The sequence below is a fragment of the Podarcis gaigeae genome, assembly GCF_964106915.1.
Source record: "Podarcis gaigeae genome assembly, chromosome: 6".
NCBI lineage: Eukaryota > Metazoa > Chordata > Lepidosauria > Squamata > Lacertidae > Podarcis > Podarcis gaigeae.
In genome coordinates, this window is record NC_139682.1 from 21,046,369 (window position 1) to 21,072,944 (window position 26,576).

The 26,576-nt window shown below is 40.0% G+C and overlaps 1 protein-coding gene and 1 long non-coding RNA gene across 7 annotated transcripts in view; one reads left to right on the forward strand and one right to left on the reverse strand.

Annotated features, from left to right (window-relative positions):
• The window catches only part of SULF2 (sulfatase 2), a 261,932-nt gene that overhangs the window by 53,157 nt on the left and 182,199 nt on the right, over nucleotides 1-26,576 (forward strand). For all 4 annotated transcript variants that reach the window (XM_083746188.1, XM_083746190.1, XM_083746187.1 and 1 more), the window contains one exon: nucleotides 18,784-18,900. The gene's annotated coding sequence lies outside the window, so the exon portion shown is untranslated. The remainder of the gene's footprint in view (nucleotides 1-18,783; nucleotides 18,901-26,576) is intronic.
• On the reverse strand, nucleotides 2-25,806 carry LOC310847993. Of its 3 annotated transcripts, none has more exons than XR_014566102.1 (3): nucleotides 24,612-25,806; nucleotides 8,404-8,531; nucleotides 2-900 (listed from the first exon to the last, which is right to left on the reverse strand). It is a non-coding gene; the product is annotated as an uncharacterized lncRNA (long non-coding RNA). The 3 variants fall into 3 exon arrangements; XR_014566104.1 differs by lacking the exons at nucleotides 2-900; nucleotides 8,404-8,531 and adding exons at nucleotides 18,914-19,647; nucleotides 22,331-22,404; XR_014566103.1 differs by lacking the exons at nucleotides 2-900; nucleotides 8,404-8,531 and adding an exon at nucleotides 18,914-19,647.

The following is a 26,576-nucleotide window of genomic DNA, read 5'->3' on the forward strand; positions in this document are numbered from 1 at the left end:
GGTTAAATATTTAATTCGTTCCGAAGGTCCGTACTTAACCTGAAACTGTTCTTAACCTGAAGCACCACTTTAGCTAATGGGGCCTCCTGCTGCTGCCACGCTGCCGGAGCATGATTTCTGTTCTCATCCTGAAGCAAAGTTCTTAACCTGAAGCACTATTTCTGGGTTAGTGGAGTCTGTAACCTGAAGCATATGTAACCTGAAGCATATGTAACCTGAGGTACCACTGTATATTGCTGTAGGCTGGAATAGAGCTTGGAATGTTCCTCCCATTTATTTTGAAAAGTTAGAAAATTAAAACCTGATCCTATGCATGTTTACTCAAAGTAAGTTCCAAAGATGGAGAGAAACCACAGTTGACATATTTGCTCATGCCTAGCTAAGCCAGTGCACTACCATCTACTGCCAGGGTTCTGTGACAGGTTGAAGGATATACAGTAGGTACACACAGTTCTTGGTCTTGGAGTAATTTTGAGGCAGGTTTAATGTAAACATACTTTCCCTGTATATGTGGGGGTTTCCCCTGGTATACAGGAACTTCCTTGTGCTTTCTCCTTCTCTGACACTCCAGACCACCCAGAGCATAGCCATTTTACAATTTATTGGTAATGATAATATAAAGTCCATAAGAAATGTTTAGTCATTTATTGCTATATGAATTTACTTCTTCTAAATAAAGCATGAGAACTATATTTACACTGACAGCAATCTGTTCATTGCGTGCATAAGCAGATTTACACAAGGGCATAATGGGTGCGATACAGAAAAGCGATCTGTTATGCTGATGATGTCTTCCTCTTCCCTGTGAAAGTGCAGGCATCTGAGAATGGAAGCTGGGAACGAGATCGCAGAATTCTGCAAGTGCTTTTGATGATTTCCTTTGGCAAGTAGCATCTGGTCCTATTCATCACAAAGGGTGGTATGCAACATAGGGTTAAACTGAATGTCAGTGTTATCATCAGGGTTTCTGCTTGTGCAATGGAACATTCTGTCCCTCTCCTCCCTCTGCATCCCCCAGACCTGTTCCGGGGTCCCCCAACTCTCTGGAGCAGATTTGGGACCAGGCATTCTTAGAGGTATGAGGGGAGGGATCCCATAGCATTATTCCAGCTATTTAGTTGCATACTAATCAAGGTGGCTTACAATGTAATATTATTAAATATTACAATGTAATAATTAAAATACTATTTAAAAGATACATTGAAATAAACTGAAAACAGAGCCAGTATGGTGTAGTGGTTAAGAGCAGTAAACTCGTAATCTGGTGAACCGGGTTTGCTTCCCTGCTCCTCCACATGCAGCTGCTGGGTGACCTTGGGCTAGTCACACTTCTCTGAAGTCTCTCAGCCCCACTCACCTCACAGAGTGTTTGTTGTGGGGGAGGAAGGGAAAGGAGATGGTTAGCCGCTTTGAGACTCCTTAGGGTAGTGATATCAAATCCAATATCAAATCCGGGATATCAAATCCAAACTCCTCTTCTTCTTCTTAAAGGAAGCAGAAAAGTAATCCAAGTAAAACTGGTAACAAATCAATAGTGCAAGTTTATCTAAACTTAAATAGGGTACTCCTGAAATGGCCCTCCCTTTTCACTGCTCAGTTTGCAGGTGGTGAAATGGGCCTATTGTGGATATTCTTTTTGAGGTTGGGGCGATATTAGCGGGAAACCGTTGAAACATAGCTGAGCTCGGGGTGGCCATGAAATTGCTTGTTCTCCAGAATCCCCCTCAGGATGTTGTTACACCAGGACATAACATTACTCTAAGGGTTTTCTGGGAAATGAAACTGGAAGCTGTCGAGGGGAGCTACTGATTCCATGGAAAACCCAGAGAGGGTGAGGGTGAGGTGAAAGGAAAATCTATTTTGCCCCCCCATGCCCCCCAAAACACCACATTTGCACCAAACATTATTATGAGAAAACTTTCAGATCAGCCCTTACATATTTCTTCTGCGGATAACACACATTTTGGTTTTTATCTATAACTGAATTTGAACTTATGGTACCAATATAACATGTTGGCCAGAGAGGATGAGCGAACATTGATTTTTTAAAAAAAGAAAACTTTCTGGGTGTATATTTGGGGGGGAAACAAGCTGGTTTGGGTTTTATACATGTAATGTTTTGCACTGCTGTTAAAATATATATATATCAAAGCACCATAATAAAGCAAGTGCATTTAGCCTTTTACACGACAATTTTAATTAAGACTGTTCCTATGTTCACTTTTGCTGCAAGGAAGTTAGTGACAGTGCTGTAGCCTTTTGAGGAAATAAATGATTCCTGCTAGTTCGCTACCCTCGTGTCCTCTCCCTAACCTTTCCCTCTTCAGTCCTGTTATGGATGGAGGACCAATGGTTCCACAAGCAAAATGTTTTGCTGCCTAGAGCAGGGTGTGAGCATTTTGAGAATGTACCAGCTGTTTCAGGTCACTTATGGCTTAAGTAACTCATTCCTTCTGAATGATTTATTCGGCTGGTGGCTCATTGAGTTGCCAAAGTTTTACAGACACTATGTGAGGCAAAGATTTATCAGCTCGAGGCAAAGGGAGTCGTTTGTTAGTCACAGGAAAGGGTAATTAGTCCATTTACAGGCTTGACATATTGTGTCTCCAGCTTCAAAGAAGGGATGGTGAGCCTCAGCCACATATTCCTGTTCTGAGGTGAGACAATGGAAGGAAGACTTAGAGGGTGGCTAAGTGAGTCTAGAGAACGTGACACAGAGAGGTGCAATATGTTTGTGCACTTAAGACATGACACAATACATGGCTGTACATCTTTCTGCCCAATTAGGAGTTGTTATACCTTATACGTATTTAGTTAGTGCTCATGTATCTGCAATCAGTAAATGGTGTATGGTTTTGTTTATATGTTTATTGGCTGCCCTATACTCAAAGTAATCTAGGCAGTTTACAGTATTAAACAAAACTTACAGTAAAGCAACAGAATACAATCAGTGCAATACCATAATAAAATCCTCTTTTAAACAGAGAGGATTGTCCGGACTTATGAAACCTGGTATCCTCCAGATGTTTTTTGCTACAACTTCCATCCATGCTGACTATGGCTGATGGGAGTTGTAGTCCAAAACATCTGAAGGGCGCCAGCTTGCTGAAAACTGGGATAGTCAAGTAATCCAAATTTAATCTCATCCTCACTTCATTACTTAAACATCAAGTGGTGCCATCTCACATCACAGACAGAAGCCTTATATCACCTCATTGTTTCCCATTTTAGTCAGTCTAGGCACTCTACCACAAGTTCTCAAGTGTTGAGTAATCAAGCTGAGAAGGCAGAAATGGTCCCTAGTGCAAAAAATCAGTATCTTGCATAACATGTCCACAATAACATCCAGTGGCTCTGTCACAAAACCAGATACATACAGACAATTCCCCTTCACACAATCCTAAACGTAATCATATACACAGTCCATTTATCAATAATGCACATATTTGACTTCCCATGCACTCATATATGCCTGTACCACATCAGCATTTTTTCCTGGGAGCTCCGGACTTGAGGTCACCTTCCTCGTTGAAATGATATTTGAACTTCTCCTCTGAGTTGATTTATAAATTATTTGACTACAAAGATAATACAGCATCCAAAATGAAAAAGATTGTTTCAGACAATTCTCCAAACCCTCCCCACTCTCCACAGTCTGAAATGAGTTTTCAGTTCTAGTTTGAAGCCCAATCCAGTTTAATGAGAAAGAAACAGATAATACATGAGGAGAGATGGAGGGGGCAGACACAAGGTTTGTTACCAATGTGGTTTTGAGGTTCATCCAGACCAAGCCATCCTTTCATGGGGGAGTTATCCAGAACAGAGTGTGTGTGTGTGTGTGTGTGTGTGTGTGTAAAATATTAGAGTTCATCCATTACCCAACAAAATGCATTGAAGGCATGTAATATTAAGATTAATGCCAGTAGAATGAGAAATGCAAATACCTCTTTCATTTTATTGTAGACTTCCCATTGTCTAGAAATTCATGATTGTAGGAGAAGTTAGCAAGCCACATAATGGTCCTGACTTTTTAAAAATTAGGTTATTTTATGACCATTGATAACACTGTGGCTAATTTATGACAAATATCATGCTTCGCAGCGTAAGATGCTCATTTGCAGGGATTGCAAGAGATGAGAAAAGAAAGGGAAGCCTCCTGATATAATTACTTTTTCAGTTGACTAAATTCATTGTCAGGGGGCAGGGGTAACTTGGCCTCTGGGAGACGCGAGATAGAGAAATGGCCAGGAACACTAATGCTATGTTGTTTGGGTTTTATAAAATAAAGTTACTATAAAATGAGCACATCTCACACCTTCATGAAAGTGGATTCTGAGAGTCAGACAGTGCTTAGAATTTGCAAAATTAGATTGGAAAGGAACACTTGGCTATATCTATATTGTGACTGAGGAGTCCTAAGGTGAAAGGCTGAGGGGGGGGGGGCGGGAGAGACCTTGAGAAGAGACCTTGTCATTTCCTAGGTCCTACTAATTTGCTCCTGTCATGGCGGAAAGTATGGGAATGGCTTTTTCATTTGTTTTGTCTCCATTTTCCTCCCCTCCCATTTCTCCTTCCATTGACATCAATAGAAGGAAAAATCACAATGCCAGCTGCAGTGTTTTGCCCTTTGGTGGGGCATACTGGGGGTGCAAGGAGCCTTCTGCCATTCAACAACAATGCACACCACCAGTAGTATACACCTAGAGCTGTAGAGCTTTCAGCAGGCGTACTTGAAGATCCTCTGCGGGCATATGTGGAGTTGGTGGAGCAGCCACATCCTAAGACAAGCATAAGCAAACTCAGCCCTCCAGATGTTTTGGGACTACAACTCACATCATCCCTGACCACTGGTCCTGTTAGCTAGGGATGATGGGAGTTGTAGTCCCGAAACATCTGGAGGGCCGAGTTTGCCTATGCCTGTCCTAAGAGCTTTCAGCCAGCCTTTGGCTGACTTTAGAATAGCAGCCTAGATTTGCTCAATAGTTTTATTGATGGCATTAGATATCAGTGGCTTTGCTGCAGGTAGTTTATGGTGACCTCTTCTTTGTCTAGTTCATAAGTGATCAGGGACTGGTTAATTAAGATGATGCCTGCTGAGCATCCAAAAATTAATCTGACCTTAAAAATAATAATCAGCTGTGAACTGACATATTTTCACTTAGGACTTTTGCATACTGTATGCCATTCATTTCATAAAGTGCTTTAGAAGCATCTGTGTTTGCTGTTTCCCTTACTAATGTTTATGCGTATGCATATTGCTCCATTATTGTTTTGTTCTGTGTAGGTGCTTTTATTTGGGTTTTGTGAGTCATTTTGGAGATGTTGTTTGGCAGAATAGCATGGTAAAAACTGAATAAAAATTTTAAGGCTTGGTGTACAGAGGGTTTGATTTGAAAGATCATGGGCTGGATTCACCTACCCTGTTCTGCTAGTGACAGGCAGAGCAAGGACTTTTGCTAGTTAGGGTTGCCACCTTTGTTCTGGCAAAATACAAGACAAGACTGAGGAGGGGGATAGTGGGGTGATTTTTTTTCCACCTGGCACTGAAGTGACTTCAAAGCGATCCATTACAATTCATTGCAGCCTAACAGGATGGCCCCTCTGGAATTTGACACACACAGACACACACAAATTTGTAAATCTGTCTGTGCTTTGCTACCCAGAGCTTAAATGCATGACCTTAACATTGATTTTGATTATTCTTGAATGGTTGTTTTTAACTGTTTCTACCAATAATTTTGTTGTTCTTTTAGTGAAATGCTTTGAGGTTGTTGTTGTTTTCAATCAAGTGGTATATAAATTTTAATAAATAAGATTCCATATCCTAGTTCCAGTGGAAAGGGGGAGGATAAAGAAATGGTGAATCATCTGCTGATATTGATGACACCAAATTCCATGCTTTAGTATCATCTCACCCCACATCCTCATATTGAATGCAAGCCTTTTAGCTTGGCACTTAATAGGCTGATGGGCAGGTTGTTAATTAGAATTGACTGAAATATTCCCTCTGGCTGATATTTCCACTGTGGTCCTCTATGCTGTGCATCTTGCCTGCCTATGTGTATAATTAACAATTAATGTAATGAAGTGATGGGAACCTTTACACTTTTAATATTTCTAAATACATTGTCTTCATACACATGAAAAATATCTTGCCTACAGAGTCTTTCCTGGAAGATCCATACAGATATTTTAAGACTCTGATTACAAAAAAAAACCCCAAACCATCTCTCTCTCTCCCCCCTCTCGGTCCCCCCCCTTTCTTGTTTGACCTTCTGGGTCATGGACAGCATTATGTAAGAACTGGCTGTATCAAAGCTAAGGTTTTGTTGTCGTAGCTTCCCCACACTCTCAGAATTTCTAACTTTTTGGCTATTTTTCCACATGGAGGCAGTGTGCATCCGTATGGCCTTCATCCTTGGATGAAGAGCCTTTTCCCAGATATGGACTACAACCCTTTCCCTCCCATGTCCAGTACTGGCTCCAGGCTTTAGTGGTCCATTGAGCAAGGTGTCTTCAGTAGACCCAACTCCTTTCTCATGGTGTTGCTACCGCCCAGTTGCTTGCCTTCTTCCTGTGGACCCAACCCACACCATCACCACTGGGAGGGAAGGAGTGAAACAAGTGGAAGGCACTCCTCCCTTTTTTGTTGTTGTCACCCCTCCTTTACTTAGGACAATGACAGCAAGGAGAAGGGATGATAGGGCCCCAGGTTTTGTGGGTTGGCAGTGGGCTCCCTGCTCATATATGCTAGTCCTGTTGAAGCCTATGCATATGGAATCCCTATTCACAACGCAGTTTCCCACCCACCCCAAAAAAGGTGGAGGGGCAGAGAAAATGAAAAAGGTATTTCTTCCTCCCCAAAGAATTCCCAAATGCCCACTGTCCTATGGGGCGGCCCTTCCAAAATGGCCAACAGGTAGTTGTTGACAGTGCCTCCATGTATGTTTATCTCCGTGTGTATACCCTTGGGGTATAGCCTGCAACCTGCTTCTACAAACATGTTAACTTTTAGCTGGAGCTATAGTCAAAAGCCAAATGCAAGAAGCCCGTACATAACATCCGGTAACTATACATATTCGCTGAAGGAATTTTAAGGTAGCTGTCAAGGAAGAAGAACTCACTCTGTGTGTGTGTGGTTCTGTAAGCAATCTTTCCACACCTCACAGGGGAAACCTGTCATCATTTCAAATGTAGTGTTACTAATGGGAAGCCACGTTCAAAAGTACCCTGTGGGTAACAAAACAAAACTTGTTGTTAAAATAAACTTTAAGGACATATTTAGCTTATCATATGGAATGCTGATGCATCAAAATGCTTTGGCATCTTTGTGTGCGTGTGTGTGTGTGTGTGTGTGTGTGTGTGTGTGTAGTTGCTTCTTACGGCACTTCCAGACAGTTGTTATTTGGGGGTGGGATTCAAACACATGCCAGTAAATTCAAATTGTGCAATTATGGTTGAGTGGGAGGTCTTGCACAACAAACACACTTCTCCAAAAGAACAGACTTCTTTGTGATAACAAAAGTGATGGGAAAATGTGCAGAATAGTGTGGGATAATACTTACTCTGATGCAACAGCATCTAACCTCTCTGCAAACAAAAAGGAATTAATGCTCAATGAACAGGTTGGTCAGAAGCAGCCTTAGAAACAAGCAAAATGCAAGAGCGATTAATTTGTTGCTGTGCTCTATTTCATACTGTAGGTGAAAAGCAAATACACACACATTAAAAAAAAATCTGCCTATTTATACAGATGAAAACTGGACAAAACCCTTTTACTGATTTGTCATATTATTGCATCATAATTTGCATACAGACCTCATAACTTTACAATTCTGGTTGTTTATTTATTCCACATCTGTTGCTGCCCTTCTAGTGCTTAGCTTTTATTCTACATTATCTGTTTATTCTACACAACTTGTTTTAGTAAATGATCTGCACATGGTGGATAAAGTTCCATCACTGTTGTTGTTTTCTTAAAGAAATGTAAGAGTTCCACAAAGAAGCCCTGGAGGCCCTAATTAATGGGTATTTTTTTGGCTTGTAACAAAGATATATTGCCTAATATTACATTCCTTGCAGTCATATGCTAATTAAAAGGCATAGTATATACAATTGCTCTCCATCAAAGTGATTGAAAGCTTACAAAGATGCTTTCTTTTGCCTGTGGGGAGGATAGAAGACACCATCAGTCACCATGACTGTGCCTTAGGAATGAGTGCTCCTGTTTTGGATGTAAACTTTTCTTAGGCATTTAAAAGGCTTGAAGGTGTTTCATTTCCTAATTCTGTATGCAGTCATCATGTACCATATCTTCTTATAACAAGCTATTATGGTGACAAGGAAGGAAGGTCTCAACAGACTAATATCCGCATCGTTTTAAATGAATACACAAATGCATACCTGATGTTCTTGATGACGGCATTGTTGACTCTGCCAAGAATCCAAAAGGCCATGTAGACAAGATTTGGCTTCTGTGGTCTGCCTTTCTGTCTGTCTTTCAATATATGCTGATGCAGCTCTCTGTTAATCTGCTTTCAAAAGTAAAATGGGTGAGGTTAGAAAGACTCATTCATAACAATGTTAGGACTCAGAAACCTAATGGCATGCTGTCAAGTTCTAAAGCTCAAGTTGTTGCGGACATACAATAACCTTGTATGATTGCCACCCCTTATTTTTTTCATATCATTTTTATTAGTTTTACAATAATACTTTCCATTGCAATATCTCCTCTTATATTATACATTTTGGCTTTTTAGGGCCCTGACTTCCTTCAAACCTTCCTTACGATTTTCTATCTTTTATTTCAAATTTCTCATTTTCACTATTTAACCATTGCTTTAAAATCAAAAACATTAAAACATCATACATCCATATTCTTATCTGCAGTGGTTTTTGTTGGTAATTCCTCTTGTTTCCACTTCTGTGCTAATAAAATTCTTGCTGCCTTTGTTGCGTATAGGAAAAGCTTAATATCTTGTCTGTTAATTTCTGTACCTACAATTCCCAGTAAAAATGCTTCTGGTTTTTTAACATATGTATACTTCAACATTTTCTTAATCTCATTATATATCATATCCCAGAAGCCTTTCACTTGCTTACATTCCCACCACATATGTTAAAAGTTATGTTCTTTTTCTGCCACCCCTTATAATTTGATATTTTGTGCCTTAATGGAGAGTAACCTTATTTGCAGCACAGAGTGTTCATTCTGTGATACAATATGCTTCTATGTGTAATAGCTGAGGAATTCTCTCTCTGCACCTTAAATTATTTTCCCAAACCACAGTCAAAACCAACATGGAGGACAGTATTCACCAAATGAATCCTGTCAGCAGAAGGTGTATTTGGGGGTGGGGGGGCACATACCAGCCGGTGCACTAGGCTGAGACCTTGTAGTGGCACTCCAATGGCCATTAAGTGGATTAACCATGGGAACAGAGGAGCCTCCCCACCCACATATGCCTGCTATAGATCTTGTCAAGTACTTTCAGCATCTGCTATGAGAACCTGCCAGCGAAATATAACAAAATGCAAGCACAAATTACAAGCCACAGATATTGCAAAAGCTCCACATCACAGAGGCCATTCATGACTGGGTAGAATTCTTATCCAGCCCTGTCAACCAGCAGCTAATCTTTGTGCATAACCAGGTAACAGAGGAGGTAGCATGCTTCTGAATACCTGTTGCTGGAAACAACAGAAGGGGGGGGTGTTCTTGTGCTCAGGTCCTGCTTGCATGCTTCCCATGAGCCACTGTGAGAACAGGATGCTGAAGAATTTGGGACACTGACCTGTTCCATTAGGGGTCTTCTTCTGTTCTGTTCTTAAGTGTGGGAAGAATGCCCAGTGATGAATCTCCCAACAGACTGACTAAATATATCCATCTATTGTAAATTAAACACTGTAAAACCCTAGTTCCTTGATCAATCTTGCATGAGCTAACTTAAGGATTTAATGGATGGGCTAATTGATGGTTTTTGTCACATAATGGAATAATGGTAGCTTGATTCATTTAAGCATTATCTTTGTTAAAAACAGTATTTTTGCCCCCAGGCCACTTGATTTAACACACCTGGCACTTAAGCGCTGCAGACATACTTTGTCAAGTAATTGCTATATATAATGTTTTCCCTTCTGTACTAATTTTAAAGACAGCAAAACATGTTGCCAAATTACAGGTTAGTTTTATGTGCTACTGCTATTAATGTGCATGATTAGGCATGATTAATAGAAGGTGTGTTAACTTTTTTTGTGGGCCAATGGAAAATTATAGAGACATGGTACACTTTATAATATCATTGCATTCCTTTGATGCACTGCAGAATGGCAGGGTGGCTCTGAGTTGTAAAACCTATGCATCCTTTTATTAGAATGCTTTTATGAGAAGTTGTTCATCTGCTCTACTGGCCTACTTGTAGTTTAACACAACCCAGGTCTTTATATTATACACAATGGTGTTTTGGTTTCAAATTTAGTTCCTAAATTATTGTGCCTTTTGCTAAGCTTCTACAAAGCAAACACTCAGATTAAGTGTTTACATTTGATGCTCATCAGATTTGCAGATGACACCAAACTGGGAGGAGTAGCCAGTGCTGCTGAAGACAGAACCAGGATTCAAAATTACCTAAACAGATTGGAGAACTGCACCCAAACTAATTAAATGGATTTCGGTAGGGACAAATGTAAGGTTCTGCACTTAGGCTGTAAGAACCAGCTGCACATATATAAGATGGGGGGACACCTGGCTTGCCAGTAGTACATGTGGGAAGGATCTAGGGGTCTTCGTAGACCACAAGCTTAACATGAATCAACAGTGTGATGCAGCAGCAGCAGCAAAAAAAGAAAAAAGCTAATGCTCTTCTTGACTGCATCAACAAAAGTATAGTGTCCAGATCTGTCTTCTCCTGACTGCTGTGGTCATCAACTGAGGTATTTCATTAATGCAGTTCCTCTGTCTTGTCATGTCTTCAGACATGACCTTCTTAGTGATTGTGCCTCACCTTCAGAACTCCCTCCCAAAGGAAGGGTCATCCTGCTCTTAATCACCTTTCGTTGAAGGTGAAGACCTTCCTTTTAGAAAGAGCATTTAATAAGACACATGTAAGCCCTCTTTTATGCTATGGTTAATTATGCTAGAAATAGTTTTGCTGCTACTTTTAAGGATATTTTTTATGTCATTGCTTTTATGCTATCAGTTGAACTCCCTTGTTTTAATTATACACCTTTAGGTGCCAGGCAAAAACATTCCTTTTTAACCAGGCCTTGGGTTGATCTGATTTACATCCTATGCCCTTTTAAAATGTGGTTTTTTTTGGGGGGGGGCTATTGGGTTATTGCTTATATTTTTATTATGTATTTTGTGGTTTTATAGCTTGGTTTTATTCTGTGAACTGCCCTGAGATCCCTGGGTATAGGGCGGTATATAAATTCAATAAAAATAATAAAATAATAATATATATTGTTAGCTGCCTTGGACTATTTTTAGGAATGGTGGGCTAAGTAAATAAATAAATAAATAAATAAATAAAGCCTTTGCTAAGTGCATTATCATTAATCTTATTTCCTTTCTACCCATTGCTGCAACCTGAGAGTCCAATCACATCACTGAATTCACATGCATTTGGAGATTGTAAGCTGAGTGATAACAAAAGTCTGAACTCATGCTCTATCCAGGTCACAGAGTCTGCTAAACCTTACTCCTTTTCTATTCATGCACTCAGCTTCCTTCTCAGTTGCGGTAAAAGCACCAAGTTTCAAAACACAGTGGGAACTCCTTTACATTTGTTTACAAAATTCACCTGAGTTGCTAGCAGTCACTTTCATAAAGCCACTGCCTTAGGTGTTGAAGAAAGCAATACAATTTTTGCAACTTCAATTTTGTCTGTAAAAGGGAATCCATATCCTGTTCCAGGTAAGTCCAGCACCAAAGAAGGGAATTGCGCTAAATCCCTGGCAGAACAACGGTAGCATAGCTTTGCTGAATGCAGCGGAGCTGCTGTCAAACATGTCCACAAGGATATAACACAGTCTCTACTGTGCTCTCCTTCAAACATACACTGACTCCTTTACTGATATTTCTGCATGGTTTGCCCCACCCAGACCCCATTTTTTTTTTTATTTTAAGCTTACATTTCATTTTAGATATATCCCATTAATACTCCATTGCTAGGGATGGGTGCAGATTCTATCTTGTCTTGAGGTCAAGTCTACCTGCCATAATAGAAATTGGGTCCTTAGAGTTGTGGCACCTACGCTTTGGAATTCCCTCCTGTTAAATAGCAGACAGGTTTCATCTTTGTTGTCTTTTCAGTGTCTACTGCAAAACTTCCTTTCCCAACAAGCAAAACAGGTCAGTACGAAGAGAAAGTGGGCAAAGTGAGCAATAAAACAATCTGAAGTAACATATTTACAGTTCACAATATCTGAAAATCAGTTAGCCTAACATTGTCTTTTCTTATTTTATCTTTTTGTAAGCCACTTTGAGGGTTTTTTGTTTTCATTTTTACAATCAAGCAGTGTGTAACTTTTATGAAATAAATGAATAAAGGCTTTTCCAGGATTTGTGGGGACCAAAGAATAACTTCACCTGTGTAAGCTTTTTTTAAAAAAACTAAGGCTACCATTTCGGTTTGCAGTGCAAATAATTCAAGCTGCAGCATGAGAAGTCATGGGTTAATTGCGTTCCCTGATCACCTAGCTGTCAGCTAATGCTCAGTTATTATGCACAACTACAGAAGTTAAAAACGGCACGAAAATTGCTACCTTACCTATTAAATAGGTGGAGTCGGAAGCAAGTGGTTCCTTCCGAATAATTCATCTGACAGGCTTCTACAGCATTGAGAGATGTGTGGAGCCTTCATTGCCCCAAGCTTCCATTGCCTGGATTTACTAAATTGCTAATATTGTTCTAAGCAGTAGAGATTATGACAACTTATTATTTTCTTTGAGAATTCTACCCAGTGGCGTTATACTTGGCATTGAAGGGATCACTTTGAAAAGCTTGCGCGTTTGTCCCTTAATAGTTGGTAAGCTATTATCATCCTCCTAACTTTTCATTATAATGTAAATAAAGACTTTAACCATGTTGCTACAAATTTGGTTTCATTAGAGTCTTGTGATAGTTGGGTAAGAGCTGTGCATCTGCTGCTGTTACATCAAACCCCCACATATATAGGAAAATAGGACACTTCCTTTTCTTTAGGCCCTGTTGTGCACCTGTGATGATGATGTAGTCTGCACAGCAGACCCGCTAAGGTACCTCTGTGTGAAATGCTTCACACAGCACATTGTTGGATTATGGAATTCGCTTAAACAAGTTGTGGTGATGGCCACCAATTTAAGCTTTAAAAGGAGATTAGACAAATTCATGGAGGATAAGGTTACCAATGGCTGCAACTGAACACAAGTTCTAGGATCAGATGTACCCTGTTACTGATACCAGGAGAGTTCTATTGCACTCATCTCTTGCTTGTGGGCTTCCCTTAGGCATATGGTGGGAGACAGTAAGCTGGGCTAGATAGGTCTTTGGTCTGATCCATCTGGGCTCATGTTGACTCAACTTTGTGGTCCTTCCCACATGTACTACTGGCAAGGCAGGTGTCTCCCATCCTATATTTGTTCATTTAATTACTCCTGCCCAAGATTATTCCTACCTTACATTTATCCTTACTGAAATTCAAGCTGTTGGTTCTGGCCCAGTTCTCAAATCTGTTTAGGTCATATTGAATCCTAATAGCCATCCAAAGTTGTATAGACACTTTCTCGTCCTAGGGTAGCTCCAGGGCCCAGGACCGTAAAGTTTCTCCAATCACATTTCTCTGTTTAGCTGTCTCCAACTTGTCTGCCTTTTCTCTGCTTTCTTTGCTGCCTCTGAGGTTGTGGTAAGGTTGCCGCTAAACCTCAGTTATCTGCTGGTGCTGCATTTGTTGATACCACTGCTTGCCCCTCTCCGTGCATCCCGCCTTAAGCTTTTTATGTGTTTATGCCCAGCTGTGTTAGATCTTGCGAGAGGCAGTGGTTAGGGCTTCACCAAGTTGCTCTAAGTATCCTTTCACTGGTCACTGTGCATTACACAAAAGCTACCTTCTCTGAGATTGCTCAGGCAAAGGTGCTTTTAGAGAACAAAAAGAGTCCATTCCACAGGGCTACTTCCTGAATAACTGATATGCCTTTTAAATTGGCAATTAAAGCTTTAGTCAATTTTAATTACACCAATTAATCTGTTAAAGCTTGTAGCCTACAGAATATTTATTCCAATGACATGAAGTCTAATATGCCTGCCACAGTAGTGCAAGAGAACGGAGGAGCACATTGACTGCCTCTTAGATCTGGAAAATCACAGTATTGTCAGGACACAAGGTCACAAACATGTATCTAAAGAAATTGCAAAACAAATCAAAGGAAAGATATGGAAACTATGTAGCCGCCTTTTTTCATACCATTTGAATGTGCATTTCAACAAGTTAATTGTTGCTGTATTTTAACTATAATGTGTTTGTTTTACTTAGCATGTATATCCTCTGATGTTGCATATGGAGTGAGTTATGCATGCAAGGGGGAAATGTTTTAAAATCCAATTTAATGCAATGTTTCTTTTAGTGTTACCTTCCTTTTCCTTCTTCATTTAAAATTTAACTAATTCTTGCCCAAGTAGACAAACAGCCAGCAAATGAAAAGTTTTCATTCCATTTCCATCAAAGATTTAGCAACAGATGGGTTAGAGGGATGTCTTGTTGCAAAGCATGTGTGCCTTTGCAAAACCAAACAATAACATTTCTAGTGATGTACAGCATGCCGAGTTGTGATCATAAATAATTGAAACAAAACAGCTGTTCTCCAACGCAAGACATTCCATGAGGAAAGCAGCACTGCTATCCTTTACAATGGGGGTTATTTACTTACCCATTTGTGGTGAGATTTTCTGTCATTTGGCCTAAGATAATATACTATAGATATAGATATAGCTTTTGATATTGCTGTATTTACCCAAAATACTTGTTTGGAAGGAAAAAAATTTGAAAGCCATTCCTGAAATTGTACTGAGAAAAATTATTTGTATAATTATGCAAAACTATTATGTATAATTGCAAAATTATAAATTTTGCAAAGGTATAAGAATTATCAACACTTAACAACAATAGGAAATAAACTAGCTCAGGGATGACCTACTGAAATGCCAAATCTAGCCACTAGAGTGATTTTATCTGGTCCCTGGTGACTGTCAAATTTGAATCCAGTATGTTTACCCACAGCTTGAAATGAAAGATGCATTTAGGTTGTAGGAATATATTTTCACACTTTAATGCCCCATCTCTCTCTTGCATTTTATATGTAATGTGTAGATAACATATAAATGTTTGTATTTGAATGCTAATACTATACCTGAGGATGTGCACTACAGTACTGTGAAATTTTTGCCGCTACACAAAAACAGCTTTATTATGGAGTCTGGAAACTTCTAAGGCAACCATAAATGTACTTCTGGCCCCAGAACACTATCATAAGTAGCTCCCAAGAATGTAAAGAGGCTAGCATTCTTGGCCATGAAGGCAAGGGTGTGCGTTAGTGTGAAAGAGAGAATATTATCATAGATGAGTTATCAGTTTGGCCACATGTCATAAATGGAGCATGAATGTAATAATTGTTCTCCATAGTAAAGGCAATTTATTGCTGAGGATTAATTTCCCAGAGAGAGGTTCTGAATATGAATTTCATGGCTGCTTGTTAGACAGGAGTAGCTTCTTGCCAAATATTTCAGAAGATGACAAATTAATTGCTACTGGGTTTTTAATCTCAGAAAGGTGATTCACAGATAATAAATCTGAATGATACCTTAACCATGGATGGCAAAAATCTGTCAAGTTCAGCCTTATTTACATACAGACTAAATATGTAGGTTGGGATGGGAAAGCACAATGAATTTTCTTCTCCTGCTTCTCCACCCCTAGTATGAGTTGCATGGAGGGCCCTTGCTTAAGGAAGGCATCTGTAGGAATGTTTTAAAACATGTATAAAACAATATAAACATACTTGGAATCTCATCAATAAAGATTAGTGGGCGAGATTCACCTAAAAAGGGCTTCTGCTTGAGAAATGGGGTTTCTCCTCTTCTTTCCCATATGTACCCCCTGAAATTGGTTTGGGGAGGGGGTTGGGGAAAACCCCAGAACATTGTGCAGGGGGAGAAAGATACAGTGGTACCTCAGGTTACAGATGCTTCAGGGTACAGACTCTGCTAACCCAGAAATAGTACCTCGGGTTAAGAACTTTGCTTCAGGATGAGAACAGAAATCGTGTGGCGTTGGTGCGGCGGCAGTGGGAGGCCCCATTAGCTAAAGTGGTACCTCAGGTTAAGAACAGTTTCAGGTTAAGAACGGACCTCCAGAACGAATTAAGTTCTTAACCCAAGGTACCACTGTAATTCTATGTGGCAAGCTTCAGTGCAGGACATTTGTAATAGTCTGATATTTAATTCAATTGAGTGAAATTGGTTGCGGGGTCCACATTTCTGTGTATTATCACTGAAATTTCTGTATATTTGTTAGCAAATTTGCATTAGCCCTGCATTCCCTTCCTCCAGTTTGTGAATGTGTTATTGTCTCTCCTGGTGGATGGGTGCTGCCTTTTTCTTTTTTAACCAGAGCATAGTACTTTCTAATATACATAGTCAATAATCACTGAGCAGCCCCCTCTGGCATCATATTATTTATCTTTGACCTGGAATTCCATTTGCTTGTGGTGAACCAGGTATGTGAGGGCTGTTTGAGGGGGCCCTCAGCAAAGTGCCTCCTGGGATGGGGTCACTTCCAAGTTGGTATCCTCTAGGTCAGGTTCAAATTCAGGTAAATGGGCAGAGCTACAAAGGTACATTTTACCTTTGTTCACTAAGCTGGTTTCTGTGCAGAGAAACAAGAGGCATAGGAATTCAAGAACACATTCCAGTGAGGCAAAAACATTTGGGGTATGAAGCAGGCCCTGTAATTGTTGATACTAAGGGGGTGTGGTGTGGCCATATTTCACCCCGGGCGCACACACACAAAGCAGAGCAAGTATACCTATGCACATCCGTCAAATGCTGGGCAATTACAGTGCATCTTCATTACAAGATGGTGTCAGTATGAAGCTGTCTAGTACCCAGTGAAATAAAGGAGCTGAAGCACATCATCACTGATTCGCTCCACCCCTGGTTCAAATAAACACATGAAATAAATACATATTACTTTTGAGAGAGAAATACCCATATTTATTTTAGTGACAGAGTTTTGCATTCATTACTATGTTATCTGGGAGATTTAATCAAACTGCAAAATTTAGTGTCATTCTTGTTCATCATGAACGCAATTTCGACAGGCAATTTGCAATGACTCTTCATATAATAAATCTTTTGAGATTTATATGCAGAGATAAATGGCTACTGCACTTCTTTTACTCTTTGGGAAAACGGTACCAGAAAAGAAGAAAGCAATCTCAGCAATATATTTAAGATTCCTGAGTGGCTGTAGCTGACTAGCGTAGCTCTGGGCATGCTCAGTGATATGCATGAAATAAAACAAGATTACCTTTGTAAATTTCAGAGCTTCTTTACATTTTGTAAAGAGATATTAAACAAGACTACATTTCCATGGAGACAAGGTGGACAAGTGCCAGTTTTTACCCTTAGTAGGACTCAGTGTTGCTCTGATTATCTGGATTAATATGGGGCTCATCTGCAAGACAGAAGTGCTGACCTTCCTGCTGCCAAGTTTGACATTTAAATGATACCTGCATTTTCATTTTGGTTTATCAAAAACTGTGTTGAAATTATGCTCTGGCAACTACATAGCTCAGCAGAAATAGTAGGATACCCTAAGTATGAAGTATATTTCAGCATAACCTGAAAGGGGGCTTAGGGAGACAGATGGAAAACAATCAGAAAGCTTGTACAGATAACCAAAATACATTGATTTGGCTTTCCTACCTCTGCAACTCAAATGAAAGAGATTGACTAATGAGGTGGAGCATTATCCATATGGAGGAAGGTTCAAGAGGCTGGAGTTTCTTAAATTAGAAAACATTAAGCCTAAAGAGGAACATGATGATAGTGCCTTATCAATGGCGAGGTGAGAGTGAATAGTGGAGATGTTATCAAAGTTGGATCTAGGGGAGCGCAACTGGTGTCGTAACACCAGGTGCAGAGCTTCTGGGGCACTGCAGCTATGACATCCAACGGAAGGCAATAGGTAGGGGGAGGATGCCAAATTTTGACATCACACAGGGCTCCACTGAAGTATGAGACACCAAGGTCCACCACTGATGTTATTCTATTTCGTTTCAAATGCAAAAGCACCTAGTGGTACAATATGGTGGTAGGTTTAGGACAAACAAAGGGACCTACTACATAATTAATAGATAGATTATGTATATTGGATACCTTAAGTAAACAGATAAATAGGTAAAATAGAAGACAACCTCTGTTTTTTGCTCCACCACATTATTGCCAGGTTTATTGCCTCTGAACATTCCATGAGATATTCTAGAAGCATCTAGTTGGCCACTTTCGAGAAAGAGTGTTAGAATGTATTTATATTCTCATGTGTATATGTATGCAACCCACTGTCTTCATTCTCTAAAATGCACACCCTATATGCATTTTAAGTAAAAAATTTAATGCCTTGAGAAGTGATGTGAATCTGCAATATGGAAGAGGCAGGGAGAGAGAGATTGGGAAAATTCCAGTGATATTACTTCTCTCTAACTTTTCAGGCATGTGTAAATGTAATCTCTCTTCCTTGCTTTTTTCAGGTTCTGCACTTTTCATCCAGCTTCCATACCTATTCAGGTACCTTGGGAAAAATCTGTTGCCTTTCCCTGCTTGTATGTCCATTACAGACTATTCACTTCCTTAGGAATGAATTGAAGGTAAGTCTTTAAATGAGTTGCTCATGTTTAATGCAGGATTACATGAACTGTGAGTGATAGGAAACAAAAGGCAAAATCTGTATAAAGATGCTTTTGCAATGCTTTTCACCTGCTGTACCTCATGTTACTTGCACACACACACGGAATCAGTTAAAGAATGAAAATTGAAGAGTGTGTCAACAAGTAAAAAATAGATGTGATCTAATCTCACATTTTGCAATGTCAAAGAGATGTCAAAGAGTCAACTATATAATTTTTTGTAGACATCTAAAGGCCGCCCTGTTTCAGGAAGCTGTTAATATTTGTTTTGTTTTGTTTGTATTCCTGTTGGAAGTCATCCAGAATGGCTGGGGCAACCCAGTCAGATGGGCAAGGTATAAGAAATATTATTATTATTAAGAAGGTGATCTATTACTTCATGCAAATGCTTCCAATGGTACTTGTTAAATGTGTAAATTGGTATTTAATACTGCATTTGCAGTATTTCTTTTTGAATCTAACTTACATACAAATTATGTTACCATGTTTCATGGCCTTAAAGAGCCAGATTTTGCAATCTCTGAAGAAATGAACTGTTAAACAAATACAGTTAGCATCCAAATACACAAGTCACGTGTCAAATGACCTAGTTTGCTCTGTTGCTCGGTAGCATCCTAGCTTCTTGGCTTCCGTAGTCACCTTTCATGTATGTTCCCTCTGACCTCTCACATTAATGTATCTTCAGTGTTAATGTATCTTCAGCTGACCCTGGTAAAAGCAATTAAAAGACTGCCAGTTAATGTTATTTCAGAGGGTGAAGGCAAATAATCCTAGAAGACTTACAGCAAGAAAAGAGCTTGGGCTGAGGCTGTTTTCTGTATGGAAGACATATAACAAGAACGTTCAGTTGGAAATGCTAGTTCTGTCCGTGGCATCTTCAGTTTACCTCAGACCTTGGTCACGAATAGAGAAAATTCTACAGTAATTCCATGACTCATTGTGGTGTGAATCAGCTACCACTTAGATCCCGGATGTAAACTAATAAGCGTGCCAATTAGACTTACTCTCACTAAAGTCCTTCTTGATTGAGGATGTAGTTTTCTAAAACATAGTTTTCATATTGTGTTCTTTCCACTTTCTTAGATGAACATTTATGTGGCACTGCACCAAGTGAAGATCTCTCATGTTTGCCTCGGTTCCAAGCACAGCTTTTCTCTTAAACAGGATTTAGCCTAGAGTGTACATTTCTTCCAGTAACAAAAAGCACCTCCAAAAATGAGTCATACTCTTTGGCTGAGCCTAATATTAGACGCTTGAGAAAGCATCTGATTGTTCACTGTGGGAACAGGATGCTGGACTATATTGTAGATGGGCCATTGGCCTGAACCAGGTTCTTCTTATGTTCAGCTACACTGCGTACATGTTGCTGTTTCTGAACCACCTTCAAAGGCAGACCCACATGGAACCTTGTTGGCCTACGTAACTTAATTAGGAACTATAGCTCTGGTAGATTACAAGCTTCAGATGCAGAAGATCCCATTTTCTGTCCCTCATGTATTCCCTTAAAGAGTAGTAGGATGATGCGAAAGATGCCATCTCCTGAGACCCTGGAGAGCTACAGTCAGCTAGACAATGCCAAGCTAAATGGACAAACACTTTGACTTTGTATAGGGCAGCATCCTATCCCTGTTTCCTCTGCCTAAGGAGTATTGTATCTGGGCAGCCAGGCAGATGCTTCCTGTCATGTGTTGGAGTTCTAAAATGATGCTCCCAATATGCTGCAAGGATAAATAAATAAAATGGCCTGCCAGATCCCCTTTTGGTTTTTGCACAAGATGTGCAACCTCTTATTCTTTTTTTACAGAGGTCAAGTTTAGTACAATGTTTTAGAAAAAAATGAAAGCTTCACACACATCCTTTTTGGATGATCTACATCATTTTTTATTTTTATAATCATAGATATTGTGTTTTTGGGTTGCTGTGTCAGTTGCAATCCTGCTTGTACTTGCATAATTTGTGCTTCTTTAACTCCAAGGGCAAAAAGGAATAGGGTGCTCATCTGTGCTTCAAAATCAAGTCTATTTAGACCTCCGTATGCCCTTGAAGCTATGATTAAAGAAAGCTGGATTAAATGAAATGGGGGCCGTGTGCAAAGTCCTATTTTTGTGCTTCATATGCCTCAGACCTATAAAACTATTGTAGGTCAACTCCCCCCCCCCCAGTGTAATAGAAGTCAGGGCTTTGAAATGAGGTGCTGCCAATCTTGTTCGTGTGTATTATGGAGCTCCAAGAGCTTTGGAGCACTTTTCCCTCTAGTGTAGAACACTGAGCTGGAGAGCAAGCAGTAGTACAACATGAAACCCAAGCAGGTGTGCTGACCTAACTCATTGCCCTGACCAAGCCTGTATTCCCATCTTGCCTCTTTCCAGCAGATTCACAAACCTAGTTACATGTGTTCATTGCAGTGCCTATGCAAAGGTTGGTCATCCATCCATTATTATCATTTTCAACATGCCCTTGCCCATACAGACAAGCCTACAAAAATGCATCCATGAGCACATTCCCTTCTTTCTTGTGTACTCCATCCTGCCCTATCCCTGAGATCTTTTGCAATACCTACAATACTACCCATCTTCTCCTCTGCCTTGTACTATCAAGTCTGATTTATGGGTATTTCATGATTTTGCTGTTTTATATTATTTTGATCGATTGATTGCATTTATTGAGGTGTTCACTTATAAGTTTCGATAATACAGTATAACAGATTTGCATAACAGACTTGTAGGTTATTGGAAATGTCCTGGGCCTTTGCACAGCATGACACTCAATGGTTGGCAATAGGGACATAAATTAATGGCCTTTAATGATCAGGAGTTACACCAAGTTTCTAAAAATGGTGGCGAGTGCAAACCAATCATGATTGAATAAGCAGTATGGATAGAATTTTCTGATTATTTCAATGTTGAGTGCATCCAAACTGATTTTTTCTTTCTAATTCCCATCTTGGAATTAGAAGTTTGGAAGTGAGGGGTTTGGGTTTTTCTACTACTACTTCTAAAAATATGAACAATTATTGCATGTAATGTGTATTATTATACACATTACTATATGTATAATGTAAGCCTACAGACTCCAGGTTTCCTAAAGTAACTGACACATTAAAAATACATATAACCATGCATATATATTTACATGCTTATGTATTAATACTGATAGAATTATGCTGAAATTCAGAAAAAGTAAATCTGTATAGTTAACCAGATTTCATTGTGCATTGCAATAATATTTGAATAGGGCACATTTTTTGCATTCTTGTGAATATCAGGAAAACTGAAGAGAAAATTGTTGGAGCTTTAAAAGTTTTGCATGCATATATCATTCCAGGCAACTTGGATAAAAGAAGTCAATGAAAACCAATTAACTACAGACTGATTAAAAGGCATTCCCCTACCTCCACCAGAGAATTATAAAGTCTAGTAGTCATTCGGTAAATCTTAAGTGCATCTATCAAGCATCCACTGCAAACTAAGCAAATAGACACCAGTATTTTGTTAACTTTTACTCCAATTCTGTTGCATCTTATTTCTTATTTGTATTTACTGAAATGTGCATAATTCAACAGGGTACTTTTGAAGCTGGTTCATAGGTGCATTGTCATCACTTAATGATTGTATTCCTTTGTAATTTGCATGAGTCAATGATCCGCACAGATCCATACTGTTTACAGAACTTTCATATTACTTCCTGTGCTCTCAAACATAATGATGGAGTCAGTTGCGAGTGACCAAGGGATGAGAAACAGAGGAATATATATATGCTGGTGATGACCTTCAAACCTTTAAATCAGGGGTGGGGAACATCCATTTATGTGAGCTAATATCCAGATGATACGCATCTTTGTTTCTTTGTAACATTTGAATCAGGTGAGGCTTTGCCTTTCCTAAACTGGTGCCTGGATACTGCCATGAGTTGGATGAAGGATGATAAACTGTGATTGAATCTTGACAAGATGGAGGCCCTGTGGATGGCTAATTCCCAAGTCTGGGAATTAGATTGTGTACCAGCTCTAGATGGGGTCACACTGCATTTGAAGAAGCATACTTTGGGGGTGATCCTAGATTGACTGTCATTAGAATCCCTGGTGATGTCAGTGTCTTGGGGTGCCCATAATTAATTTGTGTTGGTGTGCCAACTAGGATCATTCTTAGACAGCATAGTCTTGTCATGGTGATTCATGCATTGGTAACCTCCCAAGTAGATTACTTTAATGCACTGCCATTGGCTCCACTCCTGTGCCTGATTCGGTAGTTGCAAACAGCATAAATGCAGCTACTGAGGCAACCAGATTTGCACATAATCACACCAGTGTGATGTGTGCATGCACATGAAAGCTCATACCAAGAACTGACTTAGTTGGTCTTTAAGGTGCTACTGGAAGGAATTTTTTTTGTTTTGACTATGGCAGACCAACACGGTTACCTATCTGTAACCAGTGTGAAAGTTCTGCGCTGGGCACCTATTAGCTACCAAGCCAAGTTTGAGATTATTTTATTGATACTTAGTCCTAAAGAACTTGAGACCAGGATACCTTCTCTAGTACAGGCCACGCCAGTCATATGATCTTTGAAGAAATCTTGCTGATCGTTCCATAATACCACTTGTGACAAAGCAATAACAAGTCTTCTTGGTGTTAGCACCCAACCTCTGAAACACGTTCCCAATTTTGTACACTGCTCAGTTTTATTTGTGATGTACAGTAGAATTTCTATCCAGTTTTTGAGGTAATTGAATGTTGTTCATAGTTTTTTTTATTGAATTCTTATTGTAAAGTGTTTAGGAATTTTTATATTTAATGGTAAAGGTAAAGGGACCCCTGACAATTAGGTCCAGTCGTGACCGAATCTGGGGTTGCGGCACTCATCTCGCTCTATAGGCCGAGGGAGCCGGCATTTGTCCACAGACAGCTTCCGGGTCAGGCGGCCAGCATGACTAAGCCGCTTATGGCGAACCAGAGCAGCGCACGGAAATGCAGTTTACCTTCCCGCCAGAGCGGTACCTATTTATCTACTTGCACTTTGACATGCTTTCGAACTGCTAGGTTGGCAGGAGCAGGGACCGAGCAACGGGAGCTCACCCCGTCGTGGGGATTCGAACCGCTGACCTTCTGATAGGCAAGTCCTAGGCTCTGTGGTTTAACCCACAGTGCCACCCGCATCCCTTATATTTAATGGTATGTGTTATAAAAAGAATGAATTTCAAATTAGTGAAACAAGTCAAGTTATTTGGAGAAACTCTGGCTTAATCAGAAGTCAATGCCACACTTGTTAACAAAGAACAATGGTTAGAAATTGAAGGTTTCCCATCTGTATAAATCTGTTTTCTGTTATCTTTAGAAGTGTGTGTGTGTGTGTGTGTGTGTGTGTGTACGTGTACAGGCTTAAATAAACCCTGCTTATCTCACAGGACTTTAGTAACAAAAGAGGAGATTTAGAACGAGAATTAATTACATTAATGATGCTGTTTGAATGTTAATACATCAGTGCCTTTCAGATTGCATTTTACATCCTTTGATAAAGCATGCTCCTAAGAATTAACATTTTTATCTTCATCAGCTTCCTAGTGCAATTAAACTATTGGAGTTCAGTGGCTGGAAAGCATCTTTAATAAAGTACACTATGTCAGAAAATGTATGTTAATGCTGGGGATTTTTTTCGCCAGTAAACTCTGCTTACCTGAGCTTATCCATGCTGTCTTGCACTGCTCTAAATGTTAAAGTAGCTTTTCTTTATTTCTCTTTGGCAGAATGATTTAGCTCATACGCAGCAGACGGTGTTCAATGCATGTTTATTTATGTTTATCTACACTTTGTTCTTCCATGCAGCAAACTATTAATCTTCTAGGGAGATGGTCCCTTTTTTCCTTGTCCTGCACCAGCTGCAGTTCTTGTAGATAAGATGGCAGTGTACCAAAAAATTGTAAACCTCATGCATCATCCCACAATTTTGCTTGTCTGTTGCTTTAACTCCATGGACGTAAGAATGTACTGCACTCCCTGAGAAGGCTATGGCAAATTATTTCTATTTAAAAGGTTTTGCTGCAGACTTTGTCTTTTTTTTCTGGTTGCTTCATCAAAAACATTGGGGAAACATTACAAGCTACTGCTGCCTTCTTCCAGGTTTTCAAAGTTGCTGTGTCCTATACCTGTGGCATCAGCTCCTGCTTATGGACAACATTGCTTCTTCTGCAATGTTCAAATCTGGTTGAAAAATATGTAGTACTTGCAGGTCTTCCTTTCTTTGATATACCGTAGGTCTGATTAAACAGGATGGGGAGTGCTGGATATTAAAGCAGAAGCCTGGTCAAAAAGTGTTCTATTATTATGAAATAAAAATAATTGGACCCATCTTGGTGAAATTTGACGTGGAGTACCTGTGTTGTGACTAATATAAACTGGCAAAATCCAAGCAAAAATCCATTAAGGAATGACTAAGATGCAGCAGTTCAGATATGTCCCCTTGAAGAGCAAAGTTCTCCTGGTTGTGAACACATAACACACACCCATACCATGGTGTACGTTGTGTTTTTCCTTTTGCCAATTTGGAGTCCCTGAAAAGGTAAAGGTAACTGCTGGAACCTTGACCTTCCTGACTTACTGAAAATCCATTGTGTTCTCATAAAAATATGAGGTCTTTTGTTTGCATCTGCCTGTCTCAAGAGACAATCGAGTATGCCTCCTGGGGTGAAGTTAAACCACAGAAGAATCACAGTGCCTGCTGTGGCTGCAGAGACCAGTAACTACTGCCTTCCTCATTTCTTTTGCTGCACTAGCAGCACTGAAGTGACCTCTCTGGGGTGCAAGCCTGGGCAGTGTGTATGGTGGTCCTGGGCTGCCCAGACAACAAGACCGCCTCCCCTCCCAGCCTTGCTGATGTGGTCCAAAGGAAAGCAGAGCAATTCATTTGTCTGCAAGAGTTGCTGCAAGGAGGAGTATAAGTCTCCAACCAACTGTAGGGACTCTACTTGCTAGCTAGGGATCATGGGAGTTGTAGGCCAAAAACATCTGGAGTGGTGAGGTTGAGGAAGCCTGTCCTAGGTGGACTACCTTCCCAGGTTGACTAGCCCCATCTGCCCCTCACTTCCTTCTACAGCATGTGCAGAAACCATCTTCTTGACCATTGGACCCACTATTAGTCTTGTCCATTCAATCCATTGTAGCCTGTCTTTGCATGCAGGGGAAGTCCCTAACTCACTGAGGGTTTGAGACCCGCTGTCTACCCTCACCTGCTTTAGCTGTCCAGTCAAAGCTGTTCCTGAGGGGTGGCTGTTGTTGCATGCTGACAGCTTCTAGGAGCCACAGGTGATAGCTGAATGCAACAGAGGAAACCAACACAACAGTTGTGCTAGCGGAAACTCTTTACACAACAGATTGTGCAATCTATTGTGCAATAACCTAACCAGCAAACAGCTTATGCATTCTCGTGTACAACAACATTTTGCAGCAGAACAAGCATATTGCTAATGATTTTAAGTAAGCACTGCTGTGGAGGTAGGGGGTGATTAACAAAATCACTCCTCCTGGCAAACTGGGAATATCCTCCCACACACCCAAATTTAGGATATTCCACCATTTTTCAGCTGAGTTTCTTTTTCTTTGAGAAAAATAAGTGGCTCACGTAAATGTGAACAAGCTTCAGTAA